This window comes from Nuphar pumila, chromosome 15 (assembly GCF_984573655.1).
Source record: "Nuphar pumila chromosome 15, dmNupPumi1.hap1.1, whole genome shotgun sequence".
Classification (NCBI taxonomy): domain Eukaryota; kingdom Viridiplantae; phylum Streptophyta; class Magnoliopsida; order Nymphaeales; family Nymphaeaceae; genus Nuphar; species Nuphar pumila.
In genome coordinates this window covers 20,455,023-20,474,809 of record NC_143263.1, presented here as the reverse complement: position 1 = coordinate 20,474,809, position 19,787 = coordinate 20,455,023, and positions in this window count along the sequence as shown.

Here is a 19,787-nt window from a genome sequence, read left to right as displayed (position 1 = left end):
CCTTGAATTTATTTCCTCTTCTCTAGTTATTCTCCCTCACACTCTTGGTAGAGGCCCCATTTTTCGAGTTTCAATTGAACCTAGGTAATGTTGAAATGAGGGTCAGCAAGCACTGGTCCAGCATTTAGCATCTTCTAAGCTTTTGAATATCAAACTTTCCAATGTGATGTTAAGGTAGGGGCACTTAACCATGGATGGGCGTATAGAACTAGTTTTGTCTGTTCATGGGAATCATAAATATGGGGTTTTCATAAATCTGTATATGCTTTAGAGATTCTTGTGAACACGTTACACAAATCCCATATGTTGTGTTTTAGAATTTTCAATCATGTAGCAAGTGGGTGTGAGTTTTTTATTTTTTTATTTGATTCATAAAGCCAGCATAAAAACTTTGTCAGCCAGCATAAAAACTTTGTCATATCCTATGAAAATGAACCAATATGAGAATTTCGTTGGGAAGTTCCCTACTGAGCGACGCGCTGTACTCTCTAGGCCCGGAGGCAGTGATAAATGTGCAAGGGTTGCTAGGTCGTCGCCCAGAAGCGACGCGTCACACCGGCGCCCGGGTGTGGTGTCAAATAGGCAAGGGTTCCCTCACTTTGTTGGACGGGTGGGGGTAAAGAAGTTAGTCCAAGACCATAAAATTAGGTTAGCCACTTGGAACATAGGGTCTTTAACTGGTAAGTTGGTAGAGTTAGTAGATGTTATGTGTAGGAGAAAGATTGATATTTTATGTCTTCAAGAGACCAAATGGGTAGGTGAGAAAGCTAAAGTGATAGAACCTTGGGGATATAAGATTTGGTATACAGGAATAAATAGGAATAGGAATGGAGTAGGGATTGTTATGAGTCGTCAGTTTATAGATAATGTAGTTGAGGTCCGTAGGAAGAGTGATAGAATTTTACTTATTAAATTAGTATTAGGTACGGATATTATTAATATTATTAGTGTTTATGCACCTCAAGTAGGTTTAGATGATTCCATTAAGCATCAATTTTGGGAAGATTTAGATGGAGTAGTACAAGAGACATCCTATGGAGAAAAGCTTTTCATCGGCGGTGACCTTAATGGACATGTAGGCATTAGTAGGGATGGATTTGAGAATATCCATGGAGGCTATGGTATAGGAGAAAGAAATGAAAGTGGAGAAAGGATTTTAGATTTTTGTTTGTCCTATGATATGATCTTAGCAAACACTTGGTTTAGGAAGAGGGAGTCTCACCTAGTAACATTTAAAAGTGGGGTTAATACGAGTCAGATAGATTTTTTCCTACTTAGAAAGAGAGATAGGGGTTGTTGCATCGATTGTAAGGTTATACCAGGAGAAAGTGTAGCTACACAACATAGAGTCTTAATTTTAGATCTTAGAATTAGACAATGCCGCAAAAGGGATAGACATAGGATAGATCCTAGAATTAAGTGGTGGGCACTGAAAGGAGCTAAACAAGGAATGTTTGTAGAGCAGGTAGTTAAGGAAGTTGATTGGTGTCTCGAGGAGGATTCAGAATCAATGTGGAATAAGATAGCGGGTGGTATGAGAAAAGTAGCTAAGGAGGTATTGGGTGAGTCTAAAGGCGGTGCACCACTAGTTAAGGATACATCATGGTGGAACGAGGATGTCAAATTAGCTATTAAGGTTAAAAGAGAGTGTTATAAAAATCTAAGTAAGAGTCGTGATAATGAGAATTTGGAGAAGTATATGATAGCAAAGTAGGAAGCTAAAAAAGTTGTTCGAAACGCGAGGGCTAAGGTATATAAGGAGGTTTATGACAAGTTGGATACCAAAGAAGGCGAGAAGGATATTTATAGGCTTGCAACGATGAGAGATAGGAAATCGAAGGATTTGGGTATGGTTAGATGTATCAAAGATGAAACGCAAAGGGTTTTAGTCAAAGATGAGGAGATTAAGGAGAGATGGAAAGATTATTTTGATAAGCTATTTAATGATAGTCATGCTCAAGATCTTGGAGACTTCTCCATTCCTTTTCATGAGATAAATCGTGACTTCATGCGCAAGATTCAAAAGAAAGAAATTGCAGAGGCTTTGAAGAAAATGAAATCAAGAAGGGCAGTTGGCCCAGATGGTATACCTATCGAGGCTTGGAAATGCTTGGGAGAGAAAGGTTTAGAATGGTTGACAAATCTTTTTAACTTGATTTGGCGAACAAATAAGATGCCTAATGAGTGGAGGAAGAGTACTTTGGTGCCTTTATATAAGAATAAGGGTGATATACAAGATTGCACAAACTATCGTGGTATAAAACTCATGAGTCATACTATGAAACTTTGGGAGAGGGTGATTGAGTCTAGGTTGAGGAAGGTTGTCATGATATCGGAGAATCAATTTGGTTTTATGCCTGAAAGATCAACTATGGAAGCTATACACCTTCTTAGACAACTTATTGAAAGATATAGAGAGAGGAACAAAGATTTGCATATGGTTTTTATTGATTTAGAGAAGGCATACGATAGAGTACCTAGGGACGTTCTCTGGTGGACAATGATGAAGAAAGGTGTTTCTCTCAAGTACATTAGTATAATTAAAGATATGTATGAAGGAGTAGTAACCAATGTCCGCACTTGTGGAGGGGTGACAACCAATTTTCCGATAACGGTTGGGTTACATCAAGGATCTGCTTTAAGCCCTTTCCTATTTGCGATAGTGATGGATGAGCTTACGAGATCAATTCAAGAAAATGTACCGTGGTGTATGTTGTTTGCTGATGATATTGTTTTGATTGATGAGTCTAGAGCTGGGGTTAATGCTAAGTTAGAATTATGGAGACAGACATTGGAAGCTAGAGGTTTTAAGTTGAGTAAGAGTAAGACTGAATATATGGAATGTCGGTTTAGTAAGCAACGAAGTAGGGATGGGAGTGTAGTGAAGCTTGGTGAGCAAGATATACCGGTGAATGATTATTTCAAATATTTGGGATCCATCATTCAAAAGTATGGAGAAATTGATGGAGATGTAAATCATAGGATAAAGGTTGGGTGGATGAAATGGAAAAGTGCTACTGGAGTGCTGTGCGATCGTAGAATGCCATTGCGGTTGAAGGGAAAGTTTTATAGGATGACTATTAGACCCGCTTTACTATATGGTACGGAATGTTGGGCTGCCAAGAGACATCATATTCAAAAAATGAGTGTAGCTGAGATGCGGATGCTTAGATGGATGTGTGGAAATACAATAAAAGATAAGATTCGGAACGAAGAGATACGTAAGAAGGTAGGTGTTGCACCCATTGAAAATAAGATGCGAGAGAATCGTTTACGGTGGTTTGGACATATTCGGCGAAGGCCTAATGATGCTCCAGTTAGAAGGTTGGAGAAATGGGAAAATATATTAGTTAAAAGAGGTCGGGGTAGGCCTAGGAAGACTTGGATGGAGATGATAGGAAAGGATATGAATGCTTTGAACCTCACCGAGGACATGGCGTTGGATAGAAATGATTGGAGGAAAAGGATTCATGTGGAAGACCCAAAATGAATTTCTTTTTTGGTTCATATCGCTGACCCCAATTGTTTTGGGATGAAGGCGTAGTTGTTGTTGTTTGTTGTTGTGATTCATAAAGCCTGTATGTTGAATGTTTGGATCTCCACTCAAATTCAGGATTCACATGAATCTGATGTTCATGTGAATACATATTTGATATTTATTAGGGGCATGAATTCAGACGTGTATCAAGTGCGTGTGGTTTTCCTGATTTTTTTCTTGAAATTGATTCATAAAGACTGTATGTTGAATGTTTGGATCTCCACTCAAATTCAGGATTCACATGAATCTGATGTTCATGTGAATACATATTTGATATTTAGTGGGGACATGAATTCAGTCATGTATCAAGTGCGTGTGGTTTTTCTTTTTCTTTTTTTTCTTGAAATTGATTCATAAAGAATGTTGTATGGTTGGATCTTCATTCAAATTAGAGATTCACATAAATCTGATGTTCATGTGAATCAGATATTTAATACGAATCTGATGTTTAATAGGGATAAAAAATTCTATTGGCTTGAGCACATAAACTGAATTTTCCCGTGTGCGTGTGTGGTCAGAAATCACATATGAACTGTAATTTTTTTTTTCTGTGTAATTTTCCTAGTTTTTGAACGGGTTTATTGCCTTGTCAATGGTTTACAACCTGGTCAATCTTAGCCATCCATAAACATGGCAACAGGCTGGGCTAAGCCCTGTTTGGGTCAGACCGGTGTTAAAAAAAAGGTCCTTTAATTAAGTCCAAATGGTTATTTTATTAGCATTTAACTGCAATCATTAAAAGTTAAGCAAAAGAGGGATCAATTTGCAAAATCACATAAGGCAGCAACAATTTTGTGCACACACACACACACACACACACACACACACACTAAACTTTTATGTGTGTGTGTGGATAGGGATCACATACAAACCGAATTTTCCTGTGTGTGTGGACAAAAATCGTACTCAAACTTGTATTTAGTATGAGTGAGTGTGTTGAGAGGAACCACATTTAGATTTGTTCTTCTGCACATAGTTTTCTTTCTGCATATGCTGGAATCTGAAGTTTTTGTGAAATGTCGTCGAATCTGAATTACTGCAACATGCTTGATTTTGGATATTCATGTGCATGTCCATATAAATTGGAAATTTGGAACTGAGACCTTTTTATCATATGATTAAATTTGGATTTGTACTAGAAAATGTTATGATATGGTCATGATGTAATGATTTTGTGTTGTTATGCATGCACATGAGATGTCTTACGTGTTAATGCTTTGTTTAGATGATTGCATGTGTAAGAAAATTTTCCTTTTTGCCTATTTGAGTATTTGTGTGCATGCACATTGCATTTATGAGAACCTTTTAAGAACTAGGTTAATTGGGGAGTAATGCCTATTGACCTCATGTATTTGTGAGCCTGAAATAGTGGTTATGCCTGTGCCCAAATTGGAGGCCATTGACCCTCAGTGGTTATTTGTGTTAAGGCATTAATGACAAGAGAGTTAATGAAAATAATATGATAATACAAATTATTTTTTTTGGGTTTACAAGGAGAGAGTAAGTTGTAGTACTCTAGGTTACATATGATTTTAATAGCATGAAAAGTTGTTTTTTCTAGCCACAGAGAGAGGGAACTAAACTATCACTGCAACCACGAAGTGGTATGTATATACTTCAACTGAATGCAATTTTGATATATGAGGTTAGAGGGTTGGGTCTCTCTCGACAATGGTCACCCCATACCCTAGTACGGTGAAAAGTGTAAGGTCAAGTTAATAAGCCACAAATTGTCCAAATATAGGGCCCTAGACCATTGCCTTTGATCCGGTTTTTATCGATGTTGTTTTCCACAGAGTTTATGATATCGAAACAATTATGTATTATATATGTAGTTAAGACATTTCATGGATCATCTAAGCAAGATAAAATAATTAATAAAATAAGAAGCTACTCATGCATTTATGAGGTCTCCATGATTCTGGTGAGTTCATGCATTGATTAACTGCTTATGAATAAACATGATATATGTTTATGTATTTTTAATTGTTGGATGTTAAATTGTTTTTTCCTTAAGTACATGTGTTAGTTTGGATATGTTTCTATTCATAAATATGCATTCTGAATTTAAATTGTTATATTTGTCTATTATAATATATCATGATATGATAAGGCAATGCTCTACGCAAGTAAGAATGATGTGTGTTTCATGTATACCTGGTATTGTATACACGTTCATTGTTATTGTGTCTCTACTCAAACTGGTTGAATAGGGTTTAGATCCAAATGGTAAGGATGACAAGTGGGCTTAAACAGTAATGTATGGACAACAATTGAGTTTGGGCGACAACTTAGAATGAATATAAATCCAAAACCAGATCCAAATAGGCTAAACACCATGTTCTAGCTATAGCTTTTGATCTTGATGCCTGTTTGAGGTGATTTTTTACACGTTGAAAAGTTTATGATATCATCTTTAATTTTATTTTTGGAAAAAAAGCTTGAAAATATCATTTTCATACCAAAATTGCATTTAAAGTAGTTCTAGTAGTTTTGGACAAAATACATCTCAGTGTTTTGAAAAAATAATCATTTGAACAAAATCTATGAAATAATGATTGGTCAAAACTCGGGTGTTTGTAGATGCCCCTCTTTATTGTCGAGCATGTGAAGCACAGTTGATAACAAAAAAGTAAACACATTGATTTTGAAAGACGAAAGACAACTTTGAAAGAGCTTGACAATCATGAAATATTTTTTTGGAAAGCATTTGGACAAATAGACATGGAACATGTGTTGTGTAACTCAAGGTGCATGAGAGGCTTTACACAAGGATCTCCTAGGCTATGTGCCTAATGTATGGCGGTCTTGTTGAGTGATATAGGATTAAACAAGACAAATCCAACATCTTGTAGCCATAGGATTGCACAAGACATTTTTGAAAGACAGGACAAACATTATTTTAAAAGACATTTTGACTCTTTTCACCAAATCATTTTGAAAATACATAGACTTTTTTATTTATAAGGACAATAATTAACCTTGAGAAATGTGTTTTGGTTTGATTGTGCTCGTCTTTGGGACAACCTATGGACCTAATGTTTATCTATCTAACATGATGATCCTAAGATAAGACTAGGTAAGTCTTCTTGATGGGATAATTGGGTTTCTAAAAACTATATTAGCTGCAAGAAAAAGTGGTTAGTAATGTGCAGTAAAATGCATATGATATAATATGTTGATGCATGATGAGATACTTTTGGTTTGATCCTCTTTTTACTTGGTCAAGGTGATCATCAAAAAAAGTTCTTAACACAAAAATTTTGGCTCGTGAAAGATCTTTTTTTTTTAAACAATGCGAAAGACACTTAATCTTAGCCTACTCAAAGTCAATATTGACATTTTTAGCGAAACAAGTGAACAAAAATGCAGTAAAACAATGACACAATTTGAGAATTGAGTCAAAATGATACTTCTTGTAAATGATATTATGGGTCCACGCATTACAAAAGCTTAATTTTCGATAAAATCATTAATGATTATAGAAAAATTTGGTTAAAATAAATCTCGTTGTAGAATCAACTTGTAGACCATGGTGAGATCAAATGTGACAACCTAAATGATTGAATGCATATGAATGCTATTGATGAGATAATCAAGACATGATGCCGGAGAACTTCATGGTAATCTGATGACAATACATAGATGACACTCATGAAAAAAAAATCAATATGAAATATGACATCAAACTAAAAATGATGCTTTAAACAACATATTTTTTTTCAAAGAAAAATAAACTACCCCTTACTAAATTTTTGTAAATGAATTTTGAGAATGAAAATTCTCATCACTTGAGTGTCAAATGACTGTGTGCAATTTGCATTACTTAGCAGTAACTTAGATCATTATCAAGGTTGATCCAACTTCACCTTTCAGTGTTTACTTCTAATTGAAGTCATTGTAAAGTAAAAAATCTCACTCTTCTTTACTAAGATAAATATCTTGTTTGACTCTCAAATTTTAAAGCAACTAGTCATAAAGCACATGTAGAAGCTCATGCTTCAACATCCACCAATCAAATATCACAAAGATTGAATCTCTGAAAACTTCTATATTAGATAAGAAAGAAAATGCTAGTATACCAGCAGAATGGATTCAAATTTTCCAAGGAAAATGATCAGTCTTTCAAACTACCATTGGCCAATTTTATTATGAAAGTTATCTGGCATCCTCTCACGAAACTATTGTTCTAAGCATTTTTCCATAAGAGATTGGGTGTTGGATCCATTTTCCAATATTTGAATGCCTTGGGTTAGGTGCTCCCAAAACTTCTAAAATGAACAAGGATGGTTTCAAACAGCCTGCCAGGTGCTGCACGGTGCGTCCAAATAAGCTCGTGACACTAGGTTTCCTTGTTGCCCCCCCCCCCCCCCCCTTTTCGGGAACATGTCAATATGATGCAATTAGATGAATTTTAAATAAATATCGTTGATATTTTGAAAATATCAAATTTTCTTCGTAATATTAACGTGATAAAAACAGAATTTATGTATTATTATTATTTTACATTTTTATATATCTTTTTATATATTTTTATTCATCTCTATGCATTGATGTTTTCAATATATTCTTTAAGAAATTTTTTTCCTTTAAATATCACAGATATTTTCCCTCGCTGAGATTTTCTTGAGGACGACACATGAGTGTGTGTCCAAAGCTTCTAGAAGTGGGCCAGGCAGGGTGGTCATGGGCCCCACCCGGGGTTTTCCTAGCTTTGGCGAGAGTTCCTAGTCATAAAAGAGAGAGAGAGAGAGAGCTTTGGTACGTACCTAAACATTTTGGACGTTCTTAGTATTAATCCGTGTTTGAGTTGGATGTGGGGCCCACGCCAAGGACTATTTGTTTGGCCATTCAAACGCCCCTTAATGAAAAGGCCTTGGATAGGAATTTAGTGCTGCAAACGGGTTGATCTCATCTGGGCATGACCTTAACTGAGTACATATCTTGATCTGACTCTGGGTCAGCAGTACCGGGTCCAGGGCTGATCATACCAAGCATGGCCACGACCATGTCCAGATCTGGGTTCCGATGGTAACAACCAGAGCCAGATCAACCAAGATAGAATACATAACTATAAAAGCATTACACAAACTTTTTTGGATCTTAACAAACTCTCGGATTGGACTTCAATAATCTGGTTTAGAAACCCTCCAATCGGATTTGTGTTTGTTTACTACATTTTTTTTTATTACTTGAAAAGTGGCATCTGGGATATAAGACCTAGTCGTGCTGGCTCAACTTACCATTCCTACGGTCGTCCTCCTAAAGGCGTAAAACTCCAAGACTAGGACCCTCACTCCCAGGGCCTATCCTAGCCGTCGGCTTGCGCAGGGGGTGATGCTCACAGGAATAGAACCCTGACTGCCTGTCTGACAGCCAAGGCCCAACCCACTACGTCAACCCCTTTAGGGCTTGTTAGTTTAGTACTTAGTCCATCGCTTCTACAGATCCAACGTTAATGGGTCCAGACCCTGGCATTTCTGGGCTGGTATTGTGGCTGGCTGGGTAAGAGACCCTACCTGTTATCAGCCCTAGTCCCTAGATAGATTTCAATCCACTGCCATCTTCCTTATAACAAACATGGTTGGAATAAGGACCAAATGGGTCTCATATTTTTGTATGTGGGCAACACTTAACCTGATTTCAGGTTGGATCCATGTCTTACCGTCAGGTGTTCCCATACCCAGCGCCGCCGGCTGGCCTCTTTGAGATTTGAGGCCACCGCCTAGGGCCTCAAATGAAAAAATATATAATGCTTATATTTCACATGCTGAGGGCCTCCAATGAAAAAAAAAGTATGGGCCTCCAATCAACTTCTCTTGGGCCGCCCCTGCCCATACCCGATCTAAATTTGGGTAACTATTATTCAAGTCTGGCCCGGTTTGCTTGGATTCAAACTAAAACACTTTTGCATTTAGAGAACAGCAGTTGTGAACTTATGATCGAGTTTAACCTGTAGGTTATGCTTGGAAACTGGTGGTCTGATCAGGGAATTCATGCACTTAGAAAGGTGGCAGTTGCCAAATGCCGGATTTGGGCGCTAAGAGGTGGGAGTTACCAAATTCAGAATTTGGTGAAATACAAAGAGTAAATGTCTCTGTTCCGGACCGCCATGTTTTTCACCTTTTTGCTGTAATGTATATACCTCTTTTGCACTCTAGAGTGCCCCACAAGGCCTTACGGCCTAAGAACCCTGTGTATTCGGACCCTCTCTTCCCCTCTTGATGTACTTTGCTTTCAAGTATCTATAAAGAAGCTTTTTGCATCTCTCTCTCTCTTTCTTTGTGCTTGTGCATATGCGTACTCTTGCTTCCGCTCGTGCGTGTGTGTTGTGTGTTGCTTGTGCGCTTAAAAGGCCTGCCTTCGGTGTGTGTGATTGCCCGAAGCTACGTCACGGGGGGCTTCGCTTCCCAGCCCGTGACAGTCTCATTTCTTCTCTCAAATGCATCTCTCTAAGCAAGCCTCTACATGTTCTTCCCTTGGTCTCGAACGATAAAAAAAAAACCTACTTTTCATCTCTTAGATTGCCATCGATTGGTTCACATCTATTGTCAATGGATTCCAACTATCAATTTCCAAACATCTACTATTAACTACTGTGACCATTACAAACTCTATAAACTCCCATATCAGCTATCAGTTATCAGACTGAGTTCTTTTCTTTTTTTGAATTTTACTTCAAGAAACCGCCCCAGGCATAGAGACCTGGCCTCATTGGCTAAGTCTGCCATACTACGGTCTATGTTCATGTCAAAGTAAAACTTTGAGGGTTTACCCCTCGATCCCATGGAGTCACCAAGCTTTAGCTTACGCAAGGGGATGACACCCATGGGATTTGAACCTAGACTGCCCGTCTAACAGTCTAGGCCATATCCCTCTATGCAAACCCCTTGGGTCTTATTAAACTGATCTTAAAGACACATTTTTTTTTTTACGAAAAATGACGATACTGTATAGCAAAAATGAAATGTTTCCTTAAATGCCTTCAAAATTGTCAAATCTGCCTGTTGTCCAAAATCATAAATATTGTTATTTTTATAACCTTTTTAGCCCTCGCACCTATCATTTTCGATGTGAATTTTCTTCATATAAGAATCTCCTCTGTCTCCACCAAAAACTTCAATCTCACAAATACCTGAGTTATCATGTATTAAACATTTACTAAATTCGCATAAAATAAGTGTGATCGAACTTTCTTTTAAACTAGAACCCAACAAACATTGCAAATACTTAAATCACTTCATCTAAAAATTCTTAAATTCACATAAAAATCTATGCTTTTTTTAGCTCGAACCGACAAACATCGCAAATACTTGAGTTACCTCGCATAAAAAATCAGTGATTTTTTTTTAACTCGAACCGACAAACATCATAAATAATTGAGTTACCTAGCATATAAAATCTGAAATTATTTTTTTAACTCGAACCGATAAACATCGTAAATACTTGAGTTATCTCACATAAAAAATATAACAACGTTGCATAAAAAATGTGCGATTTTTTTTACTCTAGCTGACAAACATCACAAATAAATGAGTTACCTCGCATAAAAAATATAATAACATCACATAACTTTAACTTGAATCGACAAACCTCGCAAATACCTGAGTTACCTCGCATAAAAAATGTGTGAGAGAACTTTTTTTTAAACTCGAACCTCCAAACATCACAAATATCTGAGTTACTTGACATAAAAAATTGATAAATTTATATAAAAAATTGATAAATTTATATAAAAAATTTGCAATTTTTTTTTTAACTTGAAACGAGAAACTGCGCAAATACCTGAGTTACTTTACATAGAAAATGAAATAACGCTGCATAACAAATCTGCTAATGTCTTTTAAAATTTAAAATGCATGCCTTTCTTCAGTGTTTGAGATGTTGGTACTAGGTTTGGATGGGGGTTATTTTTGGCCCGATACCTTCTAAAAAAATTCCACTTCTTTTAAAGAACAAAATCTAGCGTTCTTCGTGGTCCCCAACCTATGGTGCCCAAAATCCTTTCCACACAATTTTTTAGTTTTTCTTATCTCTAATGTCTTTTCTGGTGATTCTGACGAGGTTATGGCATTCTTCCCATCAACTTCTCTTGTTAGATCGAAAGGTGAGTTCTTTATGATCCCCAACCTATGGACCTTAAAATTTCCTCCACATATATAGTTTAGGGCTTTCTTTAAAGAATATAATATGTTTGTTTTGAAGATTTGTGTATGCTTTGAAGATACTTTATCGCATAAACAATTAATATTTTTTCTCTTTAAGGATGTTTGTCCATTATTATATGATTTTTTATTTTTCTATGTATGTGTAATGGGGCTTGGGTTGACCATGCACAAGGTGTTAATATAGGTAATTGGTTTTGCAGAGTGGTTGTTATATGTATTATATCCTCAATAGGTAGTGTATATTATGTGTGGTTGATGTAGGTAGTTAAGATGACTTCAGTATCTGTTAAAGTGCACTATTGTGTCATTGATGAACGTAGTTGGAGATCTTTAGTGATCTCCAAAAAACATTAGCTTTAATGAATTAGTAGCTAGGTTGTCTAAAAAAACATGAATGAGTAAAGAGTTAATCAGCCTCTAGTATATATATTCGTTGTCTATATGTGATGAACCAGACTAGGTAGATGTTTTTGACAATGATGATATAGAAGGGTTGTCATTTAATGGTAATGTTTACTTAGTGGTTCGCATAGTGCAATAAGTAGTTGAAAGGGATGCAAAACAATCTATCAAGGTCAATGTGTTGTCAAACATTAAATTGTTTCAAGTAGTGAATAATGTTAATGAACCAAACATGCAATTGTCCCAAACAATAAACGATAGTAATATTGTACAAGTGATGGACATGCAATTGCCCGAACCGATTAGGAATATAAATGTTGGACCTGCAGACAATGAAAACTTTCACGAAAAATTAAGGGTGTAAATCAATAGAGGATTACTAGAGAAGATATGGAACCACTTGGGCAGCCCAGTTCTAGTGATATGCATCCCAACAATTGTAATAACCACAAAATTTTGACAATTGCTTAAATAAATAAAGATAATTTATTATTTTGAATATGACTTTTATTTATTTAAATATGCTCGAGAATTATAGTTTATATAGTACATTGACTCAAAATGAAATTCTAGCTAGATTGGAATTTTATTGAAAGTTAAAATGAATTTTAAATTTTATTCAGGGTTAATTTCACTTAAATCAGGACTTAAATAAAATTTGAATTAAATGTAGATGAATTTTATGTGGACTTGAATTCCAAATAAATTTGAATCTTATATTTGGGTTTGATTTGCATTTGGGCTTAATTTAAAGTTTTAAAACTCCATAGGGATGATTTAGGGTTTTTGGAAACTAATTAATAAAAAATTAATTAATTAAATTATTTAATTAAGAAGTAGGGGTTGGGATGTCCCCTAGGTGGACCAACACCCTTGCTTAACATGCTTTCCATAAAACAAGTCCAAGTCAAATTGAAGAAAAGAATAAAAAATAAAAAAAATAAAAAAAATGGCTAAGTCAAAACTTACCCAAAAAAATGGTAGGACTTGAATTAGCTTGAGCCAAGAGTCAAAGGACTCTAGCCAGCCAAGCTAGAGCTGAAAAGGGACTACACGGAGCATCCCTACCTCTTACCCAAGCTAATGAAGAAATAAGGAAAATCAAAGGAAAAAAAAAAAAGAGAAACTAGGAAAAAGGCAAGTATGACTTGCCTTGTATTTTGGGAAAACTAAGGAAAGAAGAGGGGTCATGACCTACCCTCCTTCCTCCTTATTTTTCAGACCTAAGCAAGGGTTTTAGAAACCCTTGCTCAACCCCTTTGTAAGAAATAGAGAGTTTTTGAGAAAGAGAGAGAGATTTTGAGAGAAAAAGAGATTTTGAGAGGGAGAGAGGGAGGCTGGTCTAGTAGCCATTGGAGGTTGCAACCAAGCTTAACAACCTTTGTTGGCAAATCCAAGGTGGGAGACGATGGTTTTATCGATTTGAAACACCGAAAGAGGTAGGTTCACCTATTGCATAGGCATAAATTGATCTCATCACATGGAATATGCGTAAGTTTTAGAAAATGTTTTTGGTGAAAATACATCACCAAGGTATATTTTGTGGAAAACCGATTTTTGAAAAAGGATTTTAGTGAAATCGGTTTGTGTGGTTGAATATGTAGTTTTAATCCATGAAAAAGAAGCATATGTAGGTTGTTTAGATCTGTAAATTCATGATTTCAAGCCATGTTAGTATGTGAATGGTGATTGATTGATTGTATGATTAGTTTGATTAGGATTTTGTAACAAAGCATGCCTAAATAAAAAATTTGTGCTATTTTCATGAATCATGAATGAGTAGTGCTCAAATTCATGTAGTTTAGCATAAGAAATTTATGATTAATGGTTGTATTGTATTGTAATCATGTTAGTTTAATTAACAAGCATGTTAGATTAATTTTTGTGCTACTCTTAACATTGATTTTTGAAGGACTTGTATATTTAAATTTTTGTTATGTTGTTTACGTTTTGGATCTAACATGTTTCAGAAAAAAATTGATAACTCAGTGAATACGAGTCTAATAAATACAAATAAGGACTCTATCATATTCTATATATCTATGGCTTGATTTTAGAGCCCTTAGCTATTTTATTTGAGTAAGTTTTGATGCCCAAATGACCTCTACAATAGGGCATAAGTTTTCTGCCCTAACAACATGACTCACTATGAAACTAACCTGATTTTAACCTGATACATTTTAGCAAAAAAACTATATCTCCTAGAATACGAATCATAAAAATAAAATAAAAATAGTAGGATATTCTATACATGTGGGGATTGACTTTAGTCTCTTAATTTGTCTTAATTGAGCTTGTTTTGAGGGAGTTATGCCCTCTATAACAGATAATTGTTTTCTGTCTCTAGTTATAGGGCTATTCTGACCAATTATTTTAATAGTCAAGAAAACTCAATCAAAACTACTTATTTAATTCTGTGAAAATTCTAGGTGAGAGTCCACATATAGAGGAAGACTTTGTAAAAATGTTTTTTAAAAAGAGTTAACAATATCTCCCACAAAATTCCCAAAATTAGAGGATTTTATGTAGATTACAGAAACTGGTTTATAAAATTTCCTGAATAGGGATCAATCTCAAAATTTCCCTTGTTTTATTACAACTGATTTTAATGTTCTATTTTTTGGTTGTATCCTTAACATGTTGGGGCAACTCCAATCAAATTATGAGAGCTAAATTTAATCCCTGTGAGACTCGATGAATTTTTCAAAATCAGGTTAATAGTGATCCGAATTACCTAATTACTCTATGTTAATGCCTATTCATTTTCTATATTATTGCAGCATGATTATGGATGCTTAAACTTCATTCTGGGCTGATAAGCATGTTAATTGAATGATTTTCATGTTCAATCATGATTGATAACTATGCATATGTTAAATACGTTAGTGAGCACTATGCATCATAAGGCATAAACTATGAAAAATAAATGGATGCACATGATGTTTGGTTATTAGACCATGTTCATGATTGAATGGTGTATGCAACCTATGTGTAGGCATGTGAGCATATGATGTAATGTATACTTGATAAAAAAATGTGTGGTATGAGCATGAATACAGCTCATGAGTGAGCCTGGGTTTGATGGAACCCATGGGTGCCTGCGAAACACTAAGGACATAAAAGACTGAACAACCATGCATCAAATCACATAATTGCCTTAAGGAGGTCATGTTCAAAATAACTTAGAGATGGAGTTTGAACTTCGAGTTGTTTGAATGGGTTAAAACAACTTTGTGTTGTAGAGTCTCTCTGAGTGGAGATTAAGCTAGCAAGCTCGTGTGTTGAGAGCACTTGAAATTAATGCACGAGCCTAATAAGTATATAACACCCATAACCTATTCAAACTCAAAACCACTTTGGAGAGAGTGGTTGTACACACGACCTGTTGACATTGTCGCTTTGGAGATAATCCTCAGAGCTTGTACTTTCTTATCAACATCCGCTCCTTGTTGCAATGTCTCTGACCCTTGTTGAACTAGCAGTCTTCTCCCCTTGTTGAGAAGCGTCATCTCATTGCAACTGCCTCCAACCCTAACCAAGAAGCATTTGGTTGTTGTGCAACTCGGTCCTCCCCTTGCTGAGGTCCATCTACTATTCTACCATCCATATTCATAATAAGGGGAGGATGCAACTCAAGTATATCTCCAACAACCTCCAAGTGAGTGCATGGCTCAAACAAATGCTCCTTTAATGAGTCTCCCTCCCCTTCCTTAGATGCTTTAGGAATAGGAGACATCATTGTGGCAACAACCCCTTCATTCATTTTTTGGGCTGGTGTTTGCGACTGCTTCTTACAAAGTGGTAGAAATTTTAGCCTGTATTTTTCGTGGTAAACATCTAAAAACTTATGTTGAGGCAAAGACGGTGAGGGTGTGACCCCCTCTTTCCAAGTTTCAAGACGTTACATACTTCATGGTACAATGGTTGAATGATGATGTAGTTCACAGACATAGGGTTCTTAATTGCCATAATACCAGAAAAAGGTTGTCAAAATGTCAAAAATAGCTGTTCAATTATTTTGGTGGGGACCATAAAGAAAACCCTAGATTATGCGAGAATAGTGATAGAATGGGAGCCCTAAAATATGCAATGTCTTGGCTGCTACTATTTATATAACACAGAGGAGCCTAAGAGCCAACTTGAGTTTAAAAGACAATTCACATACCTTTTATGTGAATTGCCTATATTTTTTTATGTGAAGTAAGTTAGGTATTTGCGATGTTTGAAGGTTTGGGTTTAAAAGAAGGTTTGCTCGTATATATTTTATGAGAATTTAGTAAATTTTTTATGCGAGGTAACTCAACTATTTATGAGGTTTAAAGGTTTGAGTTTAAAAGAAATTTTACAGCTTTTTATGCATATTTCTGAATTTTTTTATGCAAAATAACTCAAGTATTTGCGCAGTTTGGAAGTTTGAGTTTGAAAGACATTTTGCATATTTTTTATGCAAAGTAACTCAGGTATTTGCGCAGTTTGTTGGTTTGAGTTTAAAAGAAAGTTCATAGATTTATTATGCGAATTTAGTAAAATTTTTATGCAAAGTAACTAAGGTATTTACGATATTTAAATGTTTGAGTATAAAAGAAAGTTCATAGATTATTTATGCAAAGTTAGTAATTTTTTTATGCGAAGTAATTCAAGAATTTGCGAAGTTTCAAAGTTCGAGTTTAAAAGAAAGTTTGCTATTTTTTATGCAAGTCCTTACATTTTTTATGCAAAATTTTGAGCTTAAAAGAAAGTTCACACATTTTTTATGCAAATTTCATAAATTGTATTTGTGAAATAAATAACAAATTTGCACAGTTTATGCGATCTTCGTAGGTTTGCAATTTTTACTTTTTTATAGTTTATGTAAATAAAAAAATAACAGTGAATCCATTCTACAAATGGATCAAATTAACAGTGAATTAAAATTACAATGAATTAATTTTACAATAAATCAAATTGATTCCATTCATTAACAAATGAACCTGCTCATACAATCATTCGTTTCATTAATCTGTCAATGAATCAAATTTACAATAAATCAAATTGATTCATTCATTAACAAATGAACATGCTCATATAATCATTCATTCCAAGGACTCAGTGAGGTGATGTTGCCTTCTTTGAACTTGCATCAACAAATTTAGGGAAAGTTGAACTTGTGTTGTCTTGTAACTCTTTTCATACACAATCTGATTTCTATAGTGTGTTAGAGTGAATACTCTTTCAATTTTCAGAGCGAGTTGCTTTGAACTGTTTAGACAGTCTACGGTGAAAAAAAAAAGTTAACCAAAAAGAACTAACACATTCCAGACAAAGGCTTGGTTTGAGAATAGTTGTAATGAAACTGGATGCTCAAACCGGCCTTTTGCTTATAATATTTTGGTGTTTTTCTATTAACTTTTTTCTTTTTTAATTTTACCTCAGACTGTCTACAAAGTTCAAACCAACTTTGAAAATTGGGGGGAGTATTCGCTCTAACACACTATGAAAATCAAATTATTTATGAGAAGAGTCATAAAACAACACAAACTTAACTTCTCCTAAACTTGTCGATGCAAGTTCAAACGTGACATCAACACCTCACAAGGGTATCACTCTCAGTATTTGACTACCGCCCTTCACTCCAACATATGGGTGCATCCCTTTCATCCTCCTCACAAACTTGCATACATGTGATGTCCAACTAGAGAGAGAGCGATGAACATTCCAATCATTTTGATTTATTGTCTTATGCTAACAATGAGAGCCCCTTTTATAAGCTAAGAGAGACTCCATAAAAGCTTTACAAATTACAAAATATTTTGTAAATGAAATTGCAAAGTCCTAAGAAGCTCAACCCTAATTTTGGTTAGGGCATTGAAGAGGGGAGGATGACTGATCGACCTTATCTCCTTGTGCACATCCACCTAAGGCATTGAAGATTCCTGTGAAAATACTTAATCCAGATTTGTTTAGTGAACTTTATTTTAAACTTGAGCCTTCAAACATCGCAAATATTTGAGTTACTTCGCATAATTTTTTTTATAAATTTGCATAAAAAATATATGAAATTTCTTTTAACCTCGAACTCATAAACTCTGCAAATACCTGAGTTACTTCACATAAAAAATATAATATTTTTTCATAAAAAAGCTGTGAAATTTCTTTTAAACTTGAACCTTAAAATCTCATAAATACTTGAGTTACTTCATATAAAAAATTCCAAAAATACACATCAAAACATGCAATTTTTTTTTTAACTTGAACTGACAAACTGTATAAATACCTGAGTATCACATAAAAAATGTAATAACCTCGCATAAAAAACTCCAACATTTCTTTTAAACTCGAACCTCAAAACATTGCATATGGAGAAAATTCACACAAAAAATGATAGGTGCAAGGGCTAAAAAGGTTATAAAAATAAAAGTATTTGTGATTTTAGACAACAAACAAATTTGAAGGCATTTCAAGGAACATGTCATTTTTGTCATGCAGTGCAACCATTTTTCATTTTTTTACCTTTTTTAATGTTATTTTTAATCATTTTTTCTTATGCTTCTTAAATAATTATTTTTGGTAATAGAACAGAAGCCGAAAGATGCCAGGTTGATCATGACCCTATTTTGTAGGTTCTATGGCCTAAAATTTCATAAATAATGCCTCCTGCACATCAAAGATAGTTTTTCGTTGGACTCAACATTGCAACAAAAGATGCGTGCTTCTGTGTATTTAACTTATGATGTCCTTCAACCTAAGGGCCTATTTGTTTGTCACATAAAATAGGTGTTTTCCATGCAAAGTTATAGAAAGACGTATAATTTTCATGGAATTACACAGACGAAAGAAACACGATCCTCATCTCATTCGAGGATCTCATTTCAACAAGAGGGTTAAAATGCATAGATTCATTTCCCGTTCACCCCCTTTTTGGGAAACGAATCCACACATTATGTTTCTTCTCATTCTTTTGCCTCTTCTTCTTTGCAACCCTATTTTCTCTTGCCGCCAAGCAGATAGAAGAAGGCTCGCATTAGCAAAGGAGAACCAATGTGAAGCCCCCCATTAGGTGCTCTCTCTCTTTCTCTCCTTTTGCTTGGGACGAGTTGTGATACTGCAGCTCCTTACCTGTAATGTGAGATACTAGTTTATCCCATTTTTTTTGGACAAGTTGGTGCATGGTGGTAAAATCTGACACGACCCGCCAACCCGCTTCTTAGTCGGGTTCAGGTTTGGCTTAAATGGGTTCATGTCGTAAACGGGTCGACCCGCCTAACCCATTTATTAAACGGGTTGGGTTTGTGTTAGGGGTATGCCAACCCGCCAACCTGGCTGACTCGTTTAATAAACGGGTTAACCGTTTAATTTTGTATCCTGGGGAGGCCCAGCGAGGCCGATGGCGACAACGATAGGGATTGGATCCTGGCTCCCCCTTCCATCCTCGACGAATGCCGATTTTTGCGAAGGGTACTAGTGAAGCCAGGCCTCCCACCCCATCCCCTTTTCGATTCAAAAATCAACCTCTGCAATAAGGGGGGACAACGACAGTGAAAACCGCAGGCATTGATGACTGGAAAGGTCACCGCTGACGGAAAACCGGTAGACCTCGTCGACGATGGCGATCGACATCCTCCCTTGCTTCAACCGATTTCTGTAAAGGGTACTAGTGAAGCAAGGCCTCCCACCCCCTCCCCTTTTCGATTCAGAAATCA